At 34.5% G+C, this 24,828-nt stretch overlaps 1 protein-coding gene across 11 annotated transcripts in view; it reads left to right on the top strand.

Moving 5' to 3' along the window:
- Positions 1-24,828, top strand: part of FSTL5 (follistatin like 5) — a 402,914-nt gene that overhangs the window by 183,547 nt on the left and 194,539 nt on the right. The window contains exon 1 of one of the 11 annotated variants that reach the window (XM_068681119.1): positions 23,404-23,424. The exons of the other annotated variants lie outside the window; for them this stretch is intronic. The gene's annotated coding sequence lies outside the window, so the exon portion shown is untranslated. Of the gene's footprint in view, positions 1-23,403; positions 23,425-24,828 lie in introns of those variants that run through there. 11 annotated transcript variants of the gene reach the window in all.

The raw sequence follows: 24,828 nt of genomic DNA, 5'->3' as shown, positions 1-24,828 counted from the left end.
CTGTCTTTTTTGTACCGGGGAGCCCAGAACTGGACACAGTACTCCAGGTGAGGCCTGACCAGTGCAGAGTAGAGGGGGAGGATCACTTCCCTTGATCTGCTGGCCACGCTCCTTTTAATGCACTTAATGCACACTTTATCTTAATAAAGATAGTGGTGTGACAGATTGTTGATTTTTAAGTGGTCTAACAGTTATCTAATCAACGTAATTATAACAATAATAATAAAAAAGCAGCCTACTTTGAGCAATAAGCAATTTATAATGTTCTGTAATTGTGTTTTGCAGGTCATAGAGTCAAAATGTTTTCAGTTTGGGCAGAGTCTTGCACATAAATATTGAGCCTGACTGACTGTAGCGGGATTTTGAAGGTGTGAAGGATTTTTTTAAAAACGGATTTAAGTCAGACCACATAATTCTGAAAGCTTTTAAAAAATTGAAAATAAATAAATAAATAAATAAAGTTATTAATTTAAGATCCGTGAAAGTATCAGGGCAATTCATTTACCAAATTGCTCCCTCATGCTTTGGAAAATAATGGATAGAGATCAGTCACTTAAAAATTTGCAGCTTTGTTCAGACTGTTTCAGTTCACAGACTTGCTCTTGCTTTCCAAATGCCAGTGACACAGACGGCCATATAACCTTATGAAGCCACTGGCAAGTAGGGTGACTTTGCATAAAAGTGTTCTGAAGTTGTTGATTAAGCTGAGATAGGAAAGTCGGGTTTTAATTAGCACAAAACCAGGGGTTAACAGTATCCTGTCATCTTCTAGCAAAGTGAGGAAACAACATTTTCAAGTTGTTTTTGAAATGAATACCTGTCTGCTAAATATCATTTCGACAGGCCAGTTTGGGCTTGCCTCTGTCATCCAAGATGATGTGTAGAAGGAGCTAGAGATCAGAGCAACCAGAGAAGGGTTGAGATACTGCGAAAGCGATCTGTCTGCTTCCGCGTCCCATGCTCTCAAAATAAGAGAGGAGTCTGGACAGTGAACCAATATTGTGATTTGTAACTTATTTTTTTCTATGCTGTTTGACCCAGGGTGTTTGAAATCTTGTAACGTTTACAGTGGATGTGTGAATCAGGTCATGATTAAATGGAAGCCAGTGGAGTCAACTTTTTTGTAACTTGGGATGGTGAAGGTGGTAATTTGAGGAAATATTGGAAGATTTTCCACTAAACAAATACAGGGGAAAACTTTTCTAGAAGTCAGTGACAGGAGATTGTAAGGGATAAATATGTTGTTATTGGCTAAATAAACAATAGACAGTAGCAGTTAATCAGCCAAGAAATATAACAGCAGAAACTGCAAGGGTAACATTAAAACTGCCTATAGAATCTATGTCTTCTAATTTGAGGGAGTGCTCACATTATGAGGCAGTGGAGAAACAACGGTTATGTTAATATCCAGTGTTGTCACATTATTGAGCATATACATAATCCAGCCAGCTACTGAAAATGACCTGTAAAATGACCTGTATATGGTGTATCTGTGTGCCCTCAATTATAGGTTGTACTTTTGCCCCCCAGAGCTCTGGGAGATTGGGTTGGACTTTCAGAATTGGAAACAGAAACCCATGTCGCATTATTGGAATTTCTTTGAGCCACATCTTGCCTTTGGTGAAATGACTAATAGGCAGGCACCTGCCAACCTAGTCTGTGAACAAGTGCTTGAGATAGATTTTGTATTCATTTCAGTGCCAACGCTTATGTATGGATTTCTGAAACTTGTTCATGTCATGTGTAAAACAGAAACTGAAAGCCAATTTCAGAATGGAAAAATCATAAATATTTTACAAGTGTAGAAATCTTCCACTCAGCTTTTCAAGGTGCACAGAGATGCCTTAGTGAGGGCATATTTCTTGTCATCATTGTTTTCTCACTGCTAGATATTCCATAGTTTCACCTTTTTTGTTTCTGTGAGTTTTTTTGTTTTGTTTTGTTTACCTGAGTGAAAGATGATAGGGAATGCCTTGCTCTTTTTTTGTTCACCTTTTATAGTTCAACATCATGTTATTCTCAAGTTCTAAAGAGTGTCGGCCCTTGCAGAATGTGAAATTGACTTTTTGGCTATTGGGCCAAAATGTTTGGCTAGCCATATACTAAATAAATAAGCAGAAAATGATAAATAATGGAGTAGTCATTTCTTTCTACTAAATAATGAAATTCAGATAATGAAAAAATAAACCATTCCATTTTATGCTATCTGAAAAATTGATAACTAGTTTGTGGTTTTTACATTATTCAGATAACAGAAAATGTACCCTGCATTTGGATTTTATCTGTTTTTTTCCCCTCATAACTACAGCCATAAAGGTTAGCAGAACATGCATTATCTGCTCTCTGATGAAATAATATAGTATAATATACTTTAATTTTTCAAATACCTATTTGCAACATAAATAAGTGTATTATACTGGCCCTCAGTAGAGTAACAGTCTTTGACTATAGTCCAAATGACAGTCTGAGTAGTCACTGGGAGTTCTTCAAAGTATGTACTAGCTTGTTGCTTGGTACTAAAACTATATTAGCTGTTTGAATTTTAATGAGAGAGATGCAGTTAACAGGTAGTATAATATTTCCTGCTTTTTCAGTAATTATTAATGCCTACAAAATTAGTGTTACCTTTGATTCCAGTTCACACATATTGCCATGTGCTTGACATGCAAATTTACACTGAGATGTCTTAAGGGGATGTCAAATGCTAGGCTTTCTCTTTTATAGTAATTATATTTAAGATAACGCATTTGCTATGTGTGCTTTAGCTGTGAATTTCAAGATCTGTTGGAATTTTGACTGAACTTTTCAGTGTGTTATACTGAACAGCTTAGGTATTAAGATACATGGTGCAGCAAAGATAACTAGGTACTTCTGTTGTTTGCATTTAATATTTAAAAAATATATATATCAAAAGAAAGCTTATTATCAAAATGGTTTAAAGTTTAGTCCAAATGACATACAAAAAATTAGGTTGAACCTATGAGCTAAAAACTGTAACACTTCTATCTTTTTGACATATTTTTCCTCTATAAAAAGTAGTAACTTTTTTTTTGTAGTAACTAAAATCCAAGGAAAAATGAACATAAAATAAAATTAGTATAATGCACTGAAGACCTTTCCCTTCCCCCTCTCCCTCCCCCTCGTAAAAATAAATTAATAAAATCTAGCATATCCAAGTAAGCATTTACTTTTGAATAACAGAAAATAAAGCTAGAAAACTGTTTTGCCTCACAATTTTATTAATTTCAAAAAATGTTGATATTAACTATACGAATATTTGGAAAAATGCTGAAGTTAAGCTATTTTTTAATGTTTTTTTTTTTTTTTTTTAATTATTATTTGGTATTTTCAGTTATTTTTTGGAGGCAGATAACTACTTCATTTTACCATTAAAGAAACGGGAAACTTTTGAAATGAAATCAGAAGATTAAAAAAAAATTACTATTGGCATGCTAAATGACTAGTGAACTTGTGTGTTCCTGTTGAGATTGCTGGAAAAGCAGTTGTGTACTATCTAATGTTTTTAATACAATACTACAAAGTAAAAAGCTACAAGATGACCTAGAAACACTTTTTTTTCAGTCCAAACAATACTATTATTTTTAATAGAAGAGGCTGAGGTTACAGGTTTGCATTCCTTAGAGGATTTTTCAAATGTTTATATTCTCTGTGTGTAAATCCTATGCAGAATAGGAAAGTAACTTTCTGTGCTTTGTATTTCAAAAACAGAAGTGAAGATCTAGATAGAGAAAAAAAATACATTCAAGATACTGCCATATATTTCTCATTATGTCATTAATTGAATGCAGTCTTTAATATTATATATAAGTACTTGATGAAATATTATTTTGAAGTGATTTTCCACAGATACTTTCAAGAAAAGTTTTAGTTTTGATGAAAAAAATAAACTTATCAGTTGTGCTCAATGAATTCTTTTTCTGTAATGCTCAATTTTTTAACCTTGTAACAGTGCTGAGCAAATAATCTGGTATAGACATATTTTTCTGCCTTGTGTAGCATCATTTTTCAGTGGTTTATAGAAGAGCTCTGTGAACCCAATAGCTTTATTGTCCAGGAGCTTGAAATATGCATATGTACGCACGTTATGGTACATAATAGTAGAAAAGTATAATATGCACTACAGATTTACTTATTTTTCCTAAAATAAAACTTGACTTGCAATATACTGAAAATTGCAGTATGAGGGTAAGTAGTCTTTACAACTATTTTTGGGGAGCTGAAAAAACTATTCATCTTGTTTCATTACATGAGTGTTTGAATTATAGTCTTTTATGGCAGGATGAACAAAGATAACAGCCAGTTTTGAAACAACAGTGGGAGACTAACTGATAGAATGATCTGTTTTATCTGAAAGGATAACATGTCAGTGAGATAGAGGAAAACCTGTGAAATGCTAAACCATTCATAGACAAAATCTAAATTTGCGTTCATATCAAAGTAGAAATGGGTTGCAAAAAGGTTGATTTTTATGGTTCTAATTAAATATTAGATGAAGATATGTTTGTAGTGACCTATTTATATATTCTGGCAAGAAATACATAAACCTGAACCTACAAAATTTGTTTGATGGCAGATGTCAGAAAGATGGCAACTCTAACCTTCGATGCAAGAACAGTCCAGTGTTATAAAGCATGCTTTTTGTGTGTGTGTGTGTGTGCGCATGTTTTTCTTTTTAATTGGGTGAAATTAGTTCATTTGTTAATCTTGTCTCAAAGAAATGGAGCTTTTACCAGTACAGAATCTGTAAGATAAAGTATGTTGAATAAGAAACTGCTTGAAGTCTGTTAGCACAGTGTGATGCAGCTGCAACATTTGAAGGCAAGATTCAGAAAATAGGTACAAACTTTAATGTTCATTTTTTATTAGTTTGCTCAGAACAACTTGTTACCCTGGACACTTAATTTACTTTTTTTTTTTTCCTTCTAAATGTGGTTTAAGAGTCATTTTCTGAAATAGAGATTATGTTCACTTTTTGCCATGTAAAGGTTAATAATGCTCCTCCAGGATATGATGACCTGAATCTGAGTCAGGTCCTCAGGTCCTACCAATTTTGCTGTTGAAATTACACCATACTATAGCCCACAAAGATGGGCAAGACAGTAAGCGAGAGAGAATTTTACCCTATAGGTTAGCAGGTATTTTGTTTCTTTTTTTTTCAACTTTAGGTGACTATTATTTGTCAATAAGTCAACAAGTTATTTTGAAGATTATGGTAAAAAGGTCATGAGGTAGAGGAGGCTCTACCTGAAAGAAAGTGTGGGGAGCTGGGGGTTGGCCTTTTCTCACAGATAACTAGTGGTAGGACTAGAGGGAATGACCTCAAGTAGTGACAGGGGATGTTTAGGTTGGAAATGAGGAGACATTTCTTCTCAGAAAGAGTATGCAGGCATTGGAACAGGTTGCCCAGGGAAGTGGTGGTGTCACCATCCCTGGTGGTGTTCAAGGAAGGGTTGGACATGGTTTAGCGGGTGATGGGATCTACCAGATGATCTTGAGGGTCTTTTCCAACCTTAATGATTCTGTGATTCTATGATTCTAGGTAGCTGCAGATATTGCATGTTTTAGTGGTTGTCATCCTGTAGTCTTCAAACAAACGAACAACAACAACAACAAAAATGAAAAACAAAGCAAAATATTTTATGCAGCAGAACAACCACTGTTTCTGACTGTCCTGAGCTCTATCCCTCTATAAGAACTCTGTAATTCACAAACTCCATAATTCATTTGCTGAAACTTCTGGTCCAGTATGCTACTGAATTCTCATTTGGCTGAAGTAGGTACTCTGGCTATAATCTCTGGCTAGAGGGCTCCACCTACATTTCTTTTGAAGATCCCTGCACGTATGTGCTGTTCAACCACAGATATTAGTCCAGTAGTCTAAAAAGTGGAAGATAGTGCTAGACCACACAGTACTCATGCGTAGCTAGTCCATAATACTTGCCGACTTTTACTTAAGTTACAGCCTCAGTCTTTATTTTTTCCACTAAGCAATGCTACCTATTGTAGAGCACATCATCCCTGATTGGATGCTTAATTCATGGAGAAATCACATTTATCTGAGCAAAATAATATACCTGCACAGGCTTTGCTTTCTATAATGTCCTGAAGAGTTTTAATCTAAGAGTTTATTTCTTCTATTTTTTTTCTGTCAGCCTTTCTCGTGGTACCTACTTACCCTGGAATACAAAAGACCCTCCTGGAGGGTTTTAAACACTTAGGATCACAAGTCATAGTCTTGTGTGCGTAATAGATGTTTTGCTTATTGGGAACAGAATTTTGAACTGAAGAGCTAGTGCCAGTATGAGATTGTTTGTAATCCTTCCTTGCATTAAAATAGTACAGGCTTTTCTCTCTGAGGAAACCATTAAAATATTTGCAAACCACTAATCTCCTCAGGGATTTTCTGTTGTTTATCTAGGGCAAGTCTACAGGCTAGTGACTCTTCAATATTTCCTAATTGGAGGAAACACTATCAAGATGAACTGGACAATGGTTGGGCAAGGAAAATAGTATACAATGTAGAAATGAATCACAAAAAAAATCAGTGTCACAAGTGAGCCCACAGAGATTCTAGATTTGATGTTGTCATATGTTTATCATTCAAAAGTAAAACAAATACCAAAAAGAAATAATAATAATAATATTAATAATAAAATGTATCTAAATTTGATGTGGGAAATCACATCTTCAGTTTCATAAAAAAAAATCCCTCTTACTTGGTTCATTTGGAAGTGGTTGAAATGTCTAATTACATTAATGGATATGGAAATATCTAAAAGAAAATGACTGTGCCAATGTTGAACATTCACATTACATTTTAAGATGACTGAATGGAGAAAGTTTAAATCATCGGGTGATACTATTTTAAGTTTACTTAGGAATCGCTGATTTTAATTTCCAATTGAGATAATTGTTGGAAATTTATGAGGATGGACAACAGACATTAAAAATCTCAGGTAATCAAGACTACATTCTTAAGGTATGTTTTCACTGAATCACGTGTGTAATCTTCAAGAGAATTCACAAAAGAAAAACTAGACATATCAATATGCAGGAAGATGATTGTATTCATATTAAGAATGCTTAACATGACAATCTTCAACTTGAATTGAATAACTGAATCTCTTATTTGTTTATTTTTCTTTTCACTTGCAGGAATGTACTTTAATTGTATTGTTCTGCTGCTTTGTGGCACTCTATCACAGAGGCTATTTTTGTTTCCATAAAACAATCTAAGTTTAAAATGGAATTCTACCTGGAAGTTAATACAATTCACACAGATCACAGTTCAGTTTATGATGTTCCCTAAGACCTTCTCTATTAATAACTGGGCAAAACCAGTTGATATCAGACTCTCTTTTGGGTTTTACTCCTGTGTATAACGTGCATTTATATACCAAATGCAACAAAAAGACACCATTGGTAACTGCAACACAAAGCACATGTAAGGGAGGGAAGATTGAGGAGAAGATTAAAAGACTGCTCTTAGCAACAGCCATGATATATACACATAGCAATGCTAGGAATCAAATAATAAGGAACTTACATTTTAAATGTGTTCCTTCTCAGGATCTGTAGAATGTTGCTGCATCCCTAACAATTTGTCATTATGTTCTTGGCTTAGGGAGACAGCTAAAAGAATTAAAAAATACTTATTTCCCAAAAGATGCTTGTAGCATATGTTGGAGTTGTGAATATGGAGGATATTAGTACAATGGAGCATATGCTCCTGTTGGATTCATTATGGTCAACATTATCTGTATACTTTGACTGTATTCCTAGACAGTTAAAAAACAAACAAAAAACAACAGCAACAAAAACAACACTAATAAAACAACACCATATACACAAAAAAAAAAGTTTGAAATAACTATATTTGGAGACAATGGCAGAAATGCAACAGAAGTCACCAGACAAACCCACTGTATAATACCCTAGACAACATGCTTGCCAAAACACATCTATAGGTATAAGAATTTTAAGTAGCATGAAAACCAGTGCAAAACTGTGATCTGAAAATGGTTTCCCTTTTATTTCTACATCTCACTTTTTATCATTTCTATGTTGGATTAGATATTATGCAAGTAAAAGTACTTTTAATTTTACTTTTCAGTGTTTGCTTGTATAATACTAATGTGGTACTAATTTTTTCTGGGAGCTGCTCACATTATCCACCACAATAGGAAATATATTTTCTGTACCACATTTTGTAGTTAATAGGAATTTTATGCTATATTTGCTATGCTATCCGTCTCTTTCACTTCCATCCTCCATCCATCTGTACTGTCCATAAAAATATAAATAAATAAATAATTGTGATAGGTTTATTCTTTGAATATATATGATGGTTTTACTTTCAAGAAAGTTTCTCTTTCATTTTTTTCCTGAGTGGAACATGATGAAAATGCAAGTAAACTGTATCATGAAAAGTACATATGTTTAAAATTAAATGAGATAAAGCCACAGACGCAATCAAGTTGCATTTTTATGCTATCTCTTCGCTGCACGAAAAAGTCAGGTTGCTAGAAAAATCCAAAAAGCTTGAAAACTTTAGCTTGCCTAATATGTACTGGGATTTCTGTAGGTGAGTCTTCAATATTTAGAGTGAGTTCAGTATTCCTAGTTAATGCATTTTTCATCAGAAAGTTCATGCTTCCCTGTCCTAAGACAGGAACATTTTGATTTCTGAAATCCACTGAGCCTTTCTCAGTAATAGGTACAAGGTACCATGCAGCAAGAATGCATGATTATTAGGAATACTGCCCATACTCCTCAGTAACACCATTATTGTAGTGTTGATGATGTCCAAAGTATACAATGCACTCTTATGCACCCCACATCTGTAGGCAGCAGTCTGAAAAACCCAGGTGGTACCAAAATCTATGGCCCTACAACAAAGAATATGAAAAAAAGTCAAATGAAACATGGAAAAACTCCTTTCACCTCTCTGAAACAGTATTGTAGCTGTAACCTTCCGATGTTCCATCACCTACCCTGATACTCTAGATTTGCTTCTGTGGTCTATAAATAAGTAGGATGGCCATCCTTCTGTGATTAGAGAAGAGATACACTCCTAAGCCAGGCCATGATGGGCTCAAAGAGAAAAAATAAAGATTCTAACCCTGAGGAGAAATTACAAAGATTAGGAGGATTTTACGTTGCTGTATTGAGAAAACTATAGATCAGATGGAGGAGCTTTCAGACTTTTAGTACAGCTTTCAGCTTTCAACTGATTTCACAAGTGATACTTTAACAAAAAAAAAAAAAAAAAAAAAAAAAAACAACCACCCAAACAGAAACAACCAACCAACCAACCAAACAAAATAGATCAACATGAAATACTGAAAGATAAATTCAGGCTACCTGCAATGCCAGGTTTCAAAAGTTTGATGTGAGTGTTTGGAACATGAACCATTCATGTTCTGCTGCATTGCTCAGAAAAGAGGCCACTCAGGCCTCTTTCCACTATCTCCTTCTGAAAAATAAGATGTATTGTGTATTTTCAAGTGATCAGCAATCATACTTAAGCTGCATTAATTTTAAGGAGCATCAGGCTTATGAAGCGTTATTTCTATTGCAGATAAAATTTAAATATTACTTCATGCCTACTAAAAAAAAAAAAGCGGAGAAAGGTTGCACATTTCTCCCTATTAACATACATGACAAACATTGCCCACAGAAGCCACCTATGATTCAAGTACAAGTTACAGAGAAAAGTCAATTTTAAGAGGATTTCATGTGTTTTTAGGATTGTAGCAGTGAACTTCCCACTCTTTTAATGAGTCATAGCTAAAATAATTTTACACATTTTTAGAAGATGTAAGTAATTGGTTTTCGATATGGAATTTAGGGCTAGCTGAAAGATGCTCCAGGTGATAAATCTTGAAAGGAAAGTATAAGCAAAATTATGCACTAGTGATTATAGCTAGCAATGAAATATGCATAAAAAAATCAAGTGACAGTGAACTCATCTTGCATTCACAAGATGACTGCCGTTGATGAGCACAGTGAAACTATTTGCTGGCATTAGGAATGTGTTTACCTATGAGAGGTCTTATAGACCTAGCATAAGAAATGTAACTGCTGAATCAATTTTAGCATTTAAAATTTTGTGAAATCATTCATCTCTTTAGTAGAGCTCCTGGTGGTTATTTTACCACATAGCTTTTTTTTTTTTTTTTTTTTTTTTTTTTTATGATAGTTAGCTCTGTCCAAAAGTAAAATATTGCTTCCTAGTCAGCACATCATTAACTGCTGATTAGATACCTGAGGATTCCTTACACTTTTCATGTTCTTCTTTTTATAGTCTGATTTCTTTAGAAAATGAAACTTATGCAGTCACTTTTTTTTTTGACAGTTCTCTAATAGTAATGTTTTATGTCTATTGATCAGATTGAGTCAACTTTGAAAGAGAGCAATAGGAGTCTCAGAAATACCTAATCAGCAACTGGAAAAATGGAGTACATAATCAGTATCTCACAGAGAGGAAAGGACAGTCACCATGTGCATTCCGGCATGTCATCTTGATTATACATTTAGTCCAGTGACCATGTGCTCTGCCTGTTTTCTGGTGGTATGTTATGGGACACATGGGTTTACTGTCAAAGAGGAGAATATTTGGGGGCAAGGAAAGTAAAGGGGAAAGGCAAAGCTGGGAGATAAGACAAAAATCTGTGAGCTATCATCTCATTGGTTACTCACAGAGCAATCTATATACTTTTTTTTAATTACTGAACGTCACCTAATGATTGTCATTTTCTCAATAAGTAAGTAGTGGAAGTTCATAAAAGAGAAAAGAGGAATAGGATCCTAAACTTCACTTTTTTCTGTAAAGGGAGGAGTACAGCTCAGATGTGGTTAGGGTAACATTCAGGATTTAAAAGAAAATTCTCTGAAACATCTAATCTTAATCCTTACACAAGCAGATACGTGGAATTTCATGTTAATTTCTGTCCAGTTATCTTAGGGCTCAAGCAAGTTGTCTTTGATTAGCTGCTTCAAATTATTCATTAGCCAACAGACTAATCTACAGCATGCCAGGCTCCCTTCTCCTGCTTCTACATCTTCAATGGAGAAATGAAAGACCTACACGGACAGTTTGCTACTGATGCACAGATTATTGTGAACTGTTTTGTTTTACTGTAATGACCTGAGTGCCTGGTGTGTAAAGAACTAAGTAGTAACATGGCTTAAATCCTCCTCCTGACTGTTTTGCATTAAATGAAGCTCAGCTATCTTAAATTTTATACAAAATCATCCAGTGTCAGGTTGAATACGGTGCTATTGTAATAGAACTTCATTATTTATAAAGTATCAGTGTTACTGTGGTTTTAATATGTTGTTTATGGCAGCATTGCTGTATAAGAACAGCTACAGTGGTACAATATTCTGTAGGCAAACTAAGTTATTAAGATTATTTCATGTTAACTTTACTAAGATTCAGAAAATGTGTGTGAAAATTATCGTGGGGTGCTTCAGTTTTTTTGGCGTGCTTTTCAGCTTAACTTATAAGGAATAGTGGGAAGCATTCAGGAAATGTGAAGAGTTAGGTTCTGTACTTCAGAGCTATATAAGGCAAAATTTTGTTCTAAAGTGTTGCAAATGACGGATGAGATGAGAGATATGCATGTGTGTTAGTACAGGATGAAGTTTTTGAATTTCTGAAATGACGCTAAAAAGATGACGCCTTCTCTGAAATGACGCTAAAAAGAATACTAATTTCACTGCAAGATGTTGGAAGAGATGAGGACTCTGAACAGATTAGAGGACTCCTGTACTGTCATCTTGTTGCCAGCTTTTTCAGGTAGTTAAAACATAGCCCTAAGTGTGCCCTCTATAAAAAAGCTTTATACTACTGAGTATGTTTATTACAAATAATATTAATGGAAAGCAAGCTGTGAAGGGAATGGGAATTTCTTTGTAGTATAGAAGAGGCAGTACTATTTCAAAGATATATGGAGAAAAATGTCTCAGTATGGGGAAAACTGGAAGTATTCTCAAGCTTGGATTAACTTTAGACTGAAGTTTCTTGTACTCTTTAGTTTCAGAAATAGATCAAAATTCCACAGTGACAGTGAATTGAGACTTCTCAGAATATACTTGTTGTTTTTTTTTTCAGGTCTGAGTGGCTTTTTTACCATCAATAAACCTTATTGTCTTCAAGTATTTCAATTCTGAGTTGGTTTAGAATCTTGTACCCTTAGCAAAGATCAGACTATTGTCTGTTACTGTCTGGACCACTTTACCTGGTCAGTCTTTTTAACTGATCTTCCACGGAGAATTCTTTTTCCCCAGCAAATTTATATTTTCTAATAAAAATCTATGTAACTAAAAAACATGCAACCAAATCTGTTAGGAACAGCGTTTTCCACTCAGCTTCATTCAAAGTGATTGCTATTCACTCAGTGTCCATTGCATCAAAATGCTTACTACTATGTGCATTTTAAACTCTTCTGTTACGCTGAAGTGTGTTGAATAGTAAATAAAGCTAGTCTTCTTTTAAACAGTCCTAAGCATCCCACTTCGTAAATTTCACTTTATATAAATCAACACTATCTAATTTTTAAAGTTGTGATATATTCTATTTCTCCTAGGTGTATAAATCTTAGGTATATGGTGTATATGCATTTCTTGCATAGCGGCAATACGAAAGATTTCATAGTGGCAATACAAAACATTTCATTATTACAGTACCAGAAATGCAAAAAGAGATGCAAAGAAAATAACTGAACTGCATACCAAAGCTTTGTGTGTTAAGGAAGTTATGATTGACTAAGCAGTCATAACTGCTTTCTTGGGGAGGTGGGGGATGAACCCCAAAACAGCAAGCACAAAACCATGTTTTTCACCCTGCTGTTCTTTCATTTTAGTTATATCAGCAATGATAGTCGTATTAGGAAAAGCAATCGAAGAGTTTTGGGAAAACACCTCTCTTTCTTTAAAATGTAGGGAAGAGCGTAGTTGTCCTTTGCTCTTCCTTTTTACACAGAAGCTATGTGAAATACAATCCTTGAGAAGTAGTTGTCATTAACAGCTTCTTTTATCTCACATTTTATTTTCATTTATTGTTTTCCCTTCTTTAGAATTACATACATTGCTATGTTTTTTGCACTTAAAACATATTAGTATATGCCAGTATTACATACAACCGTTCAGTTGTGTAATAGCTTGGAATTAACTGTTTATAAAACAGTTGGATATTTATACCACTGTCTGCTTATAGGATTTTGGGTAGACCTGTGCGGTGTCAAGAGTTGGACTTGATGATCCTTAAGGGTCCCTTCCAACTCAGGATATTCTGTGATTCTATGATTATTTGCCTAGTGATAAACAGGTGTTATCAGACTTATTCATAAAATACATTGGTTTAGACTCAAATTGTGCAGATGTACATTTTTGAAAGACTGTCAGCAGCATAAATAAAATCAACATTTTTAATGCTATTTCAATTTTTTTTTTTTTTTTTTTTTGTGAGATGCTATATAAGATGAATTATGCATTATTTTATGCATACTTGCAATAATGTATTTTTAAGAATGGATTTTACTTTAGAGTAGATTTCATTTCATAGTTTTATTTAACGCTTAATCATCCCAGTCTTTGGGCTGTGGGGGTACTCTATTCTTTTCCACTTCAGTTTAGGGATTATAGACTTTCTGTTTTCTTCTCATTTTTGTCACATGTCTTTAATATTTGGCTTCTCTTTCTCTTTTTTTTTTTTTTTTTTTCCACTGATTGTTCAGGAAAGCTACATTTTCAATTAGATTGTTTCAGAATGGTTTGAAACCAATGGAAAAATAAGCAAGGAGTTTCTTTGGATAGCTGCTTATCTTCTAATGTTCCTCTTAGTCTAGGGTGAATGTAGAAATGATAGTCTTTCCTCACATTCCACTCATTGCCACTATTTTTTTTTTTTTTTTAAGTTCTGTAGTTGAGGGAATTCATCTTGCTCACAAAATTTCATAATCTCAAGAACCAATTTCTACTCCCATCTCCAAGTCTCTTAAGATTATTTTTTTCTACCTGAAGTAGAAGCTCAGGCTATCCAAGGTGCAGAATTTACACCTGACTGAATTAATGCAAAATTGGATTCCCTTCAAAAATATTAGGAAAGTTAAGACAGATAAGAAACATAACCATGCAAAATATGGCTCTTGTGAAGACGCAATAAAGAACCATGCATCCATGCGTTACTTTACATTGCAAAATTGAATTTCCTCTCTTGGTACTGATGAGGATAAAGCCTGTAGACTTCTGTGTTTTATTTTGTTTTGCAGTTGCCTTATTATTTAATTCCCTCATTTTCTTACAGTATTCTGAAGCCAAGTTATTTTCCTCATGATCACTGAGTGTTTTGCAGAGTTCAATAGCTGGAACTCCAACATACAAATTTCACATTACAATAGGCTAAAATATGGATGGTTGTGGGTCTAGGCCTCAATTTTCTTCTTCCTTTTTTTTTTAGTGTACATTAGAATGGTGCTTCGTATGAATAGGAACATATTCTTACTGCTAGAAAACATCTCAACTAAACTGGTATTGAAAACAAGTCATGGTGAATGTGTACATTATCAGTGCATCATAAGACAGACATGCCTTTTTTCTAAATGAGTTGACTAGACTAAATAAACAGTATTAATCAGATGTTTTCCTAAGCTGATTTCTGTGTATTTCCTTAGATGTGAATTTAGGAGCCAAAACTACATGCTTAAGATGTTGCAGTGTCTTTATATCTTCCATCAAACTCAAGTTTAGTCATGTCAAATCAATTTTTAAAGCATTACACTGACTTTTTTTCAAGCTGATAGCTACCTTGCAAGAAGCCTGAATTAAAGGTAAGGTTTTTATTCCCTCCCCAAAATCAGAATGAACATACATATAAGGTAATCAGGGTGATCTTTAGACTGAGTTCAGAAGTGAGAAATAGGAAGATGTCCTGATGTGAAATATGCTGAAATGTGCTGTTGTGAAATAGGAAGATGTGTTGATCATCAAATTCTAGGGACTAAATTGAAAATCGGGGGAAAGAGTCATATTTTTTTTATCTGTTCTTTTTTTGCAGGGTGTTTTATCTTAAAGTCTGTTAGATATTGTTATGAAATTGCACAATACTTTTCAGTCAAAAGCATTAAGAAAATTCATTATAGGTTTTTCTATTTTATTAGAAAACAATAATAACCAATAAGATTAGGGCTAGAAAAAATCAGTCTATCCACTAAAAACTTCTTTTGTCAGTTGATTTGTTCTTTTTTACTTCCACGGGAACTTAGATCTGAGTGTTACATTTATATAAATCTGCTGTTCACCATGCATAAATTCAATCAGGAACATAGCTAACTCTGCTTTCGTATCAGCATATATCCAATAATGTAAGAGGGTAGCTCCTCAATTATCTGTTCTGTACTGTAAGATGATATATCCTTGACTTTTATAAACATAAACGTATAGGTTCATGATCATGCACACAGCATGATTTCTCATTTTTACAACCCCAAAGTTAAGCAAATTATAAATGAATAAGAGGAATAGTCCATATGCATGAAAAAACAAAAAAACAAACAACAAAAAACTCAAAACAAACAAAACCCAACAACTAAGGACAACCAAACCAAACAAAACTCAGACCCTGAAAGCCTGCCAAGTTTAGTCATTAGCACTTGGTATAATTTCTGTGTTAGCTGCAGGAATCAGATGGTATCAACACAACTTCAGATGGTGCACTTAACACTTTGCTCAATTATTTTGAATATTCTGATCTCATGGCTTTGTTCTTTGCATGCACTTTGAATATTCTGCATAACAATATAAATGCAATTTTCTTTTAGTTGCAATTGTTCTATAAAAGCCTAAGCACAAAGACATAACTTTTTTTTTTTTTTTTCTGTAAACAGGCACATAAGTGTTGAGCTTGTGCATGCAACAAATAGCCAGACTGTGTTGAGAGTGCCACTGTATCTGTTAACAGTAGTCCTGTTTAATATTACATCATTAAACAGTTGAAAGCAATAGTGTTTGTGTCTGCTCATTAATGGTTAGCTCGCTAACAAAAAACAACATGAATATGTTCATCTTCTTTTCATCAGGAAAACATGTAAAAATTTAAGGCTTTAAAAATTAGCATGACTCATTTTCAAATAATATCAAATGTTATTACTGGGGAAAAACTTATTGGAAGATTTCTTTTTTTCTCCAGAAGTTGTTTTTACACTTGTTTTAGTTTGGTTTTGTTTAATGATTTTTAACGAGAGAGTGAATGCAGGAAAGAGAATATTAATTTTACGAGGTCTCAAGCTGTTGATGTTATCGAATGTCTGATTCAGTTTCTTTAAGATCAAAACAAGATCAGCACAGAAAAACTGGAAAAGAAGAGGCAATCAAAGACAGAAAATGCAGCTTCTGTCTCTGGGGAGGTTTCATTTGTACCTGGTTGCTACAGAAACACAAAACACAAACATGACCTAATCTCATACCAGGCAAACTCCTGCAGTTGTTGGGGGTTGTTTAGGATAATGCTTTAGATCACAGACTCATAGCAGTGCTCACAGCATGTGGAGTTGTCCAGAGCAAACTAAACAATCTCTTTCTAGATGATGGTAAGAGATTATCTTCAAGGAGAAGTGAAAAAGCAAACCAGAACAAAGTCATTATAGATAAAGAAGTCATTAATTATTTAATATTAACACATTAGGTAAATGAAAACTGCCTCCTCAATGCTGCTCCTTGAGTTAGGAAGGACGTCAGACTCCTGATGGAGATTAAGATACTCCATAGTTACGAGTGGTCCCATCACCCTGGCATTCATCAGTTCAGTTGAAGGTCTCTGCAAATGTGATAAGTACTATAGCCCTTGTCTGAGTACTATTTTGCAGTTTATGTAGAATATGAGCATGTTCTTTGAGTTTAGATGTTGGGACAGAATCACTGCAAAGGCTGGAATAGCAGCAAGATTTGAATTACTTCTGCAGCAGTCCTACTTTAGGTTGTATTGTGTGGAGCATTAGAATAATTTATTTCTCAAAGAAGAAAGCTTTCCAATTCTTGTTTTCAGGGCAAAATATGAGCTCATGAAAATAGGACGTACTGGGGAAATGTGTCAGAATTTTTACTGTGATGTTGTTGACTCCAAAATAAACTTTTGGTCAGTATCAAAGGGAGAAAATTAGTCACTTCACAGTAGCTTGCTAACAGCAGTTGAAAATGCAGGGAAGTCAAAGTCAGATTCATTATTTGATCAAAGATTTCTGCATTTTACATACCCATCAAATGAGTATTACAGTACTGACAACTTCAACAAATAAAAATAATGAGATTATACCCCAAATCTAGCTTCTAAAAGAATAAATTGATTTTATTCACATTTTAATTTCCCAATGCTTCTCTTACAAAGTGGATTTGATCGATTTTTTTTTAAAGCTTTGTATGTTATATGTGTTATCCATTGTATTATTATGGAGAACTGTATTTATGGTTACGTGTTCTTTATACTACCATACACACCTTCAGAGATTTTTAAAGAAATATCTAGAATATAGCTAACATTTTAGGAAGCATGTATTTAAACACACATTTAAAGGCAAATTTCACTAACCAACATGATTGGAAGTACTCTGACATATCCCAATTCATCAGAAATAACTGTGGCAGTTTATGGATTAAGCTACCTAATATTATATATATTGGCTTTTGGAAAAATTCACTAAGTTAGCTGGGTCATTCAAGTAATTTTAAACTAATTAGTCAAGTTGCACAGGTCTCAGATTTCTTTGCCAGTTTTCAAACTGTTGTAAATGGAAAGATCAGCTGGTGGCCCTTAAGCACAGAGAAATATATTCTGCATTATAATTTCAGTCAATGAACTAAACTCTTTGTGAGGAAAACAATTGTAAGAATTTAGTTACAAAGACATTGCAACTTAAAAAGTATTTGCACTGAGATGCTTATATCAATTTAGAGATGTCAAGCATAAACAAGGTATGTTGACCTGTAATAATTTTCAATTCAGTGTTGATACAAAATAAATCTAGTATCCTTGGTTCTTGTTGCCCCAAATGCTTTTTCCCTCAACAGTGTTTATTTCTCCATTTATAAAAAGCGTATTTATGTCTGTGTGTCGCATTTCATAAATTTATTGAAATCACTAAAGGAAGCATTATGTATAACATATTATTTATCTTTATTTACGTGTATCAGAATTAGCTTTCCTTTTGGAAATTACATATAAAAAGAATATAACTGGATTTTCATTATATTAGAAAACTTTCAGCACTTTACTAGCTAAAAGATTGAAAGAATTGACAGTGATTCAGTGTCTGAGTTTACCATAATTTATAGGTTAACCTTTCTCCATTTTACAGTGGGATGAAATGCAGCAACCGAAGTGGAAGTGCAGCAGTTATGAATCACTATTGATGTTCCTATAGCCAGTACTTCCTTGAATAGTAGCTTAAAATAATAGTCTGCTCTTTATGGTTTTCTACAATTAATTCTGTAGCTTGTATTTCTGAAATGCTTAATGATTCTATTACTGTAGCCCTAAAATAATTCATGTGTAGCAATGCTAGAAGGTTTTGTCAATTTTTAATATTATTATATAAAAAAAAGTAATTTTTCTATTTCTGGAATATGTTCAATTTGTCACTAGTTATAAGTTATATCAACTGTTAGAAGAAGCATGACAGTTGGAATATCTTACTGGAACTTTTCTTTCTATTGAAAGCTAAATGCTTTCTCGTTCATAAAGAGGTATATGTATTTTCTTGTAAGTTTTGATATTCCACGATGTAGGAGAAAGGAACTCTGTATTTTTAGTTTAACTTGCTTTGACATATTACTAGAAGACCTAAAAGAGTAAAACATGGTTCTGTAATGAAGTATTTCTGCAAAGAACACCAGACTGAAAAAAGGTAAACTGTCTTACAGTGGTTTAGCAGTGAAACCAGATTATTATTAATTTTTTAATAATTAATTTTATGTTATTTTTAGTAATTATGGTAAAACTATATCATTACTTTAAGTGTGGAATTAGAAAATATGTATTAGTCACATTGCTCAAATAAGTCATCTCATTGTTGCATTATGTTTTGTTAGTGGAAGAAATTGCTTTTTTCTACTGTGCACTGTCCGATTTGAATGGACAGCTCTCTTTTATTGAGCAGGTAATTTCAAATATTAAGTAGTATGAAGATGCATATATAGATACAGAACTAGTTTTAAGTAAAGTGTTTATGTGGGATATTGCTTTTATAATTTCTTTAAAAAGGAATATTTTCATATAGTTATGTCAGTATTATTTTTAATACTTCTTCATGTATTTTTCTTTTTCATGGAGCAATAGTCTCTCCATCTAGAGAGCTGGGAAAGCATTTTACTATTCCACTTTAGTACAGTTATTTATTTATTTATTTATTTATTTTGGTAAATGTAGATACTTGAGTTCCCTCTAACTCCTTCAGAAACAAAAACAAAACTTTTGCTGATTATATAAGAATATGTAGAGGAGATAGGATCAATCCTGCTCAGAAAAAAAGGGGAGTACACAAACTTCATTTTGATATGCATCACTTTTTAAGTTACTTAAAAAAGCAGAATTGTCAAGCTTACTTGACAGAATGTTCAATCTTACTTGATATGATGATTTTCATTTAATAAACTCCAGAGACAAATGGTATTGCTTCACCATGTATATGTCTATTCTTAGTAAAGACATTCTTTTTAAGACTCATTTTTGCTGTTTCCAAAACTTCATTTTCAGATACTGTATGCCATTTGGAACGATATTTGCATTTTGTAGGTTTTCCTCGGTTTTCTGAAGTCCAGAGTTACATGGGTCATTGGTGTCAAAGTTTGTTAGCTGAGTTATGTCTTCGTGAGATAAAACTAAACAGTAGATCCAGTCTTCTGTGTAACTCTGAAGTTATTTGTTCTTGCTCCTGTCAGGAAGAGGGCAACAAAGAAACAGCGTCCTTTGCTGAACAATGCACAGCAATATTTTTTCCTGATGTACATGTATTTTGTCCTAATCTGTTGCTAGAAATACTTAATGACTAGAAATACATCGTAGCAGACAAAATTTAATGTGTCCTTTGCATTTACCCTTATACGATATGTGAGAAAATTTACTTTTTTTTTTGTTTTGTTTTACAGTAAAAGAAACCAATATACTAATTCACAGACAGATTCTGTTTTGCAATATCCTGAAAGTAACTGCTAAAGATGAATGGAAAATACTGATTATCTACTGCCCTAATTATCTTTGTTGGGATTTTCAAATCTTGCATAATGCTATCAGGAATAATTTCCAAGTGCTTCCTAAATGATGAGCAGTTCTATAAATGAATAATAATTTTCAGTGTAGCAGCTTCAAGCTTATATCTACTTTTCAGTGATAGATATTAGTCTTCTGCAGAAATCTGCAGACATTTTGAAATAGAACTCTATACTTCTGATACTGATAGTTGATACTGATGCAGATGAAATTTTAAAAAAGATCTTGCCTACTCTGTGTCTAATGCAAAGATGGATGGACACAGTCTACAAACTGAGACAAGTATGCAATGTTTTGCTGGTTTTTTTCGTTTCTTTTTCCGAAGGCCTTGTAGAATCATAGTCCACCTTAATAACCGTTACACTGTTAAATTAATGTTTATGTTTCACACAGGAAAAAAAGAGACTATATTAGTCTAATTACTTTTGTCAGAAAAAAAGAATTAAAAATTCTGTATATAAAAATTATTCTCATATTCTTCTGTATTCTAAATACCAAGTTTACTAGGAGGAAACGGTTTTAATCACAAACTGAAAATGTTTGACATTTCCATTTTAGGTTTCCCTGAACAGCAATGATCCTGCTCTTGAACCATATGGTTTCAATACAGCTCAGTCTCTATGCTGCCTTTTCTAGTAGAGATCCCTGAGGAAGGTAGCAGAAAGCTATCAAGCTCTGTACTGAAGGGAAGGTTTTATAGTTTAAAACAAAAAAACAAAACAAACAAACAAACAAAAAAAAAAAAGCATTAATGTCATACATAGGAATTGTGTAATATCTGCAGTATGGTATACTAGTTTGCGCTGTGGATAGTTGAAGGGCTTCTTTGGTGCTAGCTACCTAATCACAGGGTAAGTTAAATTTTCTGTTTATAATGTTATTTGATATATAAGCATATTTAATCATAGGGAAAGCCTATGGGGGAAACAGTAGTCGTTTGAGTACATACTGTTAACTGAAAATCGTCAAATCTGCTTTTCATGTGAAAAGTTACCATAAAGGAAGAGTTAATGTTGTTGTGTGGTACAATAGTTTTAACTTTAGCTTTTGAGCCCAAATCTTAACAGCTTTTCCATTTTTTAACTAAGCCCTCAGTAAAAGGGAAATTTCAGTCAATAATTTAACTGAGAGTTTTGTTTATTTTGATCATTTCTCCTAAAGCTGATTTTATTATTATTATTATTATTTTTTAATAACAAGTGATCATGACTTAGACTGTTTTGTCTGGACTAAGCTAAGCCTTTGTAATTCTCAACAGGCCGTATTTCAAATAGCTGTTGAAACGTGTGAAGGCTTGTTCAAGCGGTGACCTTCTCAGGCCTGCGGTAGCTGCGGTGCCCCCATTTCCTGCTTCTGTGTGGCTGGCAGAGCCAAGGGCTGCCTGCTGTAACATAGCGGTCACTGGTCAAATGTAAGGAGGATGATCAGGGAAGGGGATTTTTACGAGGCTTATTATGTTGCGAGGAGTTTGTCTCCTTTCACAACACTTTCATACTGGGTTCCCTCAAGCAAGTGAACATCCAGGACCATAATTTCACCTGAGGGAACCCACAGGTTGCACATAAAGACCCTGCTGTCTGGGCCCTGGGCACAAGGCTGGAGCATGGCCACACAGCCCTCAGTTGGCAAAACAGGCTTTGGTTCAGGGAGAAATGGGAACTGGGCACTGCTCTGGAGAAAGGGCTGGGGATGGTGCCTGCAGCTGCTGGTGGTGAGGGGCAGGAGCCAGAGGGCCGCGTGGCTGCAGGCTGCTCAGTACCAGGGCCAGGAGGAGGCCATGTACGGCAGCAGCTGACAGGGATAGGGAGGAGTAGGTGGAGACTGAGCCTCAGGAAGGTTGGAAATGTTCCCATCTACCATGCAGATGGCAGCTATTTTATGTTTTTGTGTTGGTTGGAGTTGTGTTTTCACTTTTTTTTCTTTTTGGCCAGGCTGGATGTGGCTCTGGGTAGCCTGCTGTAGTGGTTGGCAACCCTGCCCTGAGCAGGTGGGTTGAAACTGGATGATCTTTAAGGTCCTTATCCACCCAGGCCATTCTATGTTTTTATTTATTTATTTATTTATTTATTTATTATTATTTATTTTCACATGGTGTTTTGTGCCGTCTTCTCTTTGGTTCAAGCTGGGGAAGTATAGGTTTATTTTTTCTGCTTTCTGGGAATGCTAAATCCTGTAAAGTTTGCTCAAGAGAGTTGCAAAGTGATGGTAAGTGAGAAGAGGTTTCAGATAGGCAAAGTTGCCAAGCTGACTGTTTCTGACCAACAGTTAAATATTTTTAGGGAGGTTAAGTTTTTCAGGTTAATACCAGGGTATGCAACACTTAGAAATCTTGATCTTATAGTTTTTGTTGTTGTTGTTTGTTTGTTTGTTTGTTTCTCCTTATACTCATTGTTGTTTTCTATATTTATTCTTTTATACACACATTTAGAAGTGTGGGGTTTTGTCCCAGTTTGGTCCTCATCTGTCTTTCCAGGAGAGTAAGAAGGTCACTTTATTTGAATACTCAAGGCAAGCATTCTCCTAAGAATTTGGCATGACTTTCAAAGAAAAAAATCCACGTGCAGCCATGGAGGCTTTGTCTCTATCTGTTCAGTCAGTCCCAACCAATAAACGTTGAGCACACCACAATATTTCAGTCAGAGAGCAAGAAGGTGCAAGTCCCCACAGTACTTACAGTCCTAAAAAGGGTGGTCTTTGGGTGGTGGGATGGGGGGATACACAGGGACAAATGGAACACAGGACGGGACTCAGCCAAAAATGATTGTAGACACAGGCAAAGTGAATTGTTGCATAAAGTATGAATCTCTAGCTTAGTTGCTGCAGAGGGAAACCCATGGCCCAGAAAGCTATTGGCCAGCTAAGTGTGCGGTTTACTGTTGCTCCTACAGGTGGGAGCAGGACTCTGAGATGTGAGAACTCAAAAGTGGCTGCAGCTGAGGGCAAAGGGCTTGCCATGACCCTTCAGGGCTGTGCTGCTTGCTTTTTAAAATGTATTTTATCATTCCTTCCCCTCTCTACAAAGCACTGGTGCTGCCACCATATAAGCCTTTATTTTGTCCTTCTCTCTCTCTGATAAACTGTGAAGAGATCCATTGCTTTCAGTGATAGCTAAGGCTGGTGAGGCTACTTTGCCACCACAGGTGAAGTGCTGCACTCTGTAGCAGTTACTTGGCTGACCAGTACATTGTGTAAGTCAGAGAGAGCTGCAGGCTGTTGTTTTCCCTGTTGCCCGGTAGGGTAGTCGTAGAAAACACAGTGAGGAAAGAAGAGGAGGGGAAACAACACAAAAACAAACAAAAAACAAGGGAAGCTATGGGACAATTTTGCAACAAAATCAGACTTCTGTGAATGTATATAGTCATCTAAAAATAGAGATTTTAAGTTTCTTTGCTTACTTCTGCTCTGTATGAAGGGCTTGATATTGGTATGTCAAAGTAGAAGTTATTGAAAGGAATGCCCAAGAAGGAATTGCTTGGGATATCTGTTATGAGAAGCTCTTTCTGGTGTCAAAATAGGCTGGATTTTTGTTTGTTTGTTTTGTTTTGTATTTTTTGAGAGCCCTGCTGCACAAATATTTTGGTATCCTAAACCACTTAGTAGAAAATATTTAAGTAAAACTTTAAGTAAACTGTTGTTTATGTCTGTAACTGCTGTCTTTGAACTCTGTGTTTTAAATTCTACTTTGTGTTTTAAAACTGTTCCTCATGTTTTATCCATTACTTTTCATAACTGTATACTTGCAGGCATTTTGCTGTGGTTAATTAGAGTGAGGTAGCATACTCTTGTATGTGGATATTGGTAATCTTTCAAAGGTCTTTTAGCTGCTGTCTCATTACCATAACTTTACAAGGTTATGCCTTAACAGTATGAATCTAACTCCCATTTATATTTGTGTGCTGTTGAACTCCTTACTGAAAAGGTCTTAATATGATTTTGTCCACAAAGCCTCTTGTGGACAGTCTTTCACCATTATGAATGGGAGACTGTTTCAAGAGGCATTTCTCTGTTTTATTTGTAATTATTGTATTCAAACTCTCCCTCTGACTGTGTTTGAATTACTACTATAACCATTGTCCTTGTGGTGAAAGATAAGTGTAATTTTAAGATTATACTGTCTTCTATGAGAATTTTTTTCCCTCATCATACTTGTGACATGACAAATCTTACTCCTTTCTCTTCTACAAAATTTAATTATACAAATAAGTGGTTCTTTGTTTCTGTTAAGAGGAATGAGCTTTGGACTATGGGCTATTGTACTCTGGGTTTTTTATTCTCAACTTTAATCTCCTGCAGTCAGGAAAAGGTAGTATTTAAGTAATTTGTCTCAACAGTTTCTTGCTATGGTTTCCCCTTCTTCATGTGACCTTCTTCTGTCTCTTCTGCTACAGAAAGACAAAGAACTTCAGAATGTATTGGACAACTAATTGAGTTTTTATTTTTCTTCCCATGCTTAAACTTAAGCCTCTAGACAATTAAAAAAAATCAAATGTGAAGAGACGAGTAATTCCTTATAAGTAGAAATGCAAGAGAGACCTCTAAATTTA

This window comes from Anas acuta, chromosome 4 (genome assembly GCF_963932015.1).
Source record: "Anas acuta chromosome 4, bAnaAcu1.1, whole genome shotgun sequence".
In the NCBI taxonomy this organism is placed as follows: domain Eukaryota; kingdom Metazoa; phylum Chordata; class Aves; order Anseriformes; family Anatidae; genus Anas; species Anas acuta.
This window is presented reverse-complemented; position numbering and strand designations above follow the sequence as displayed.